Consider the following 1954-nt stretch of genomic DNA (forward strand, 5'->3'; position numbering starts at 1 on the left):
CAGTATATATGTATATACATACACACAGTATATAAAATATGTATATACTGTGTGATATGTAATATAAAACCTGAGAGTTAAAATTAATAATTAATACTGGAATAAAAGAATGTATACTGGCCAGGGGCCAGCTTTCAAAAAATAATTGGAATTCCTTGGCTAATTATAGCTGATATAGGATTTTGAATTCTTTTTTTCCAATAAATAATGATATTGTAGAAGGATACAAACATATCCACCTATATTTCTGATATAGCATGTTTATGGCAGGATTCTATTTGGTAAAGGAGTCCAATGAATAAACAGGCCTTTGGCAAAGTTATCAGAAATACACAAATTTTTGTCAATCAAGTTAAATCACTTGGTGATGTAAATAAAATTCATCAACCCTGCCAGAGACTTGTGAATGGACACTAAGCTTGCTCTGTTGACCCAGGGTCTATGGCACAGTGTAACATTTCACTGTTCAGGTGACACCTGACCCTGAGCTAGAATGCGGAAGCCTCCAATCCAGGTAGATGAAGAGTCAGAGGGAAGAGGGCTGGACAGGCACATGGCCTCATCTGTGAGGGGACCCAACTCATAAGGTTTGTTCAGGTAAATTAAGTAAGAAATAAAGTAGAACAGAAAGAGAGAAGCAAATATCAGACCACATCGCACAGATCCCAGCTCTTCTGAACAGTTCCCTGTGGTTTATCCATTACTTGTCAGACCAGCTCCAAAGCCATGTGTGTCCAGAGAAGCATGGCAGTTTCAAGAAGGACCATTGCTGTAAGCATGGTTAAAATATTAGCAGGATTCAGTGAAGAGTCTTCTTTTCATGCCTGATGCTCTCTAGTTTGAAAGCCTGTCTTGTGTGACTTTATCTACCTTCCAGGAACCATACAAATCCATATGCAGTTGGAGTTCTCTTTGACAGCAGACAAAGACTTCTGCTCAGTAGCTGAACCAACATTGGGACTGTCTTAGGGCTTTTATTGCTGTGAGGAGACACCATGAGCATAGCATCTCTTATCAAAGAAAACATTTAATGGGCGGGCCTACAGTTTCAGAGGTTTAGTCCATCATCATCTAGACATGACACAGCATACATGGTGTTGGAGAAGAACTGAGATTTCTATCTCTTGATCCACAGGCAGCAGGAGGAAATTGAATTATATTTACCCAACGTGAGCTTCTAAGAACTCAAAAACCCACTTCCATGGTGACACACTTCTTCCAACAAGGACATATCTTCTCCAACAAGGTCATGCCTCATAATAGTGCTATTCCCTATGAGCCAGACTTTCAAACACTTGAGTTTATCCAAGCCATACCTATTTAAACCATCACAGTTACAGTTCAGATGGGTCTGTTTAACTATCTCTATCTCTCTCTGCCTGGAATACATGGGAAACAGACAGAGTGAGAACACACAGACCTGAAGCTCCTAACATGAATGTTTCTTGACACGTGACTTGGCTGCCTGTTGTGGAATATTTGTTTAATGATGCATTAAAGATGTGTTGCTTTTTTATGTTGCATTTGTTTAACTCTGCAATGCTGAGTTACTTTACCTGTCTAAAACACCTAATTGGTCTAACAAAGAACTGAATGGCCACTAGTAGGGCAGGAGAGAGAAAAAGATGGGGCTGACAGGCAGAAAGAATAAATATGAAGAAAAATCTGGGAAGAAAAGATCATACAATGAGAAAAGGAGGAGAGGAGGGCTCAAGGATCCAGTCACCCAAAAGTAAAAAAGGTATATAAAAATAGAGAAACATAAACGCCCAGAGGCAAAGGTAGAGGAGCTCATTTAAGTAAAGCTAGCTAGAAATAAGCCAAGCTAAGGTTGGCATTCACACATAAAAATAAGTTTCCATGGGATTTGTTTGGGAGCTGCAAGGCGGGTCCCCCAAAGAGCCAAAGAGTAAGAGCAACAACTACGTACAGAGAAGGTGTTTGCTGTCATTCT

The sequence above is a fragment of the Microtus ochrogaster genome, linkage group LG9 (assembly GCF_000317375.1).
Source record: "Microtus ochrogaster isolate Prairie Vole_2 linkage group LG9, MicOch1.0, whole genome shotgun sequence".
Lineage (NCBI taxonomy): Eukaryota > Metazoa > Chordata > Mammalia > Rodentia > Cricetidae > Microtus > Microtus ochrogaster.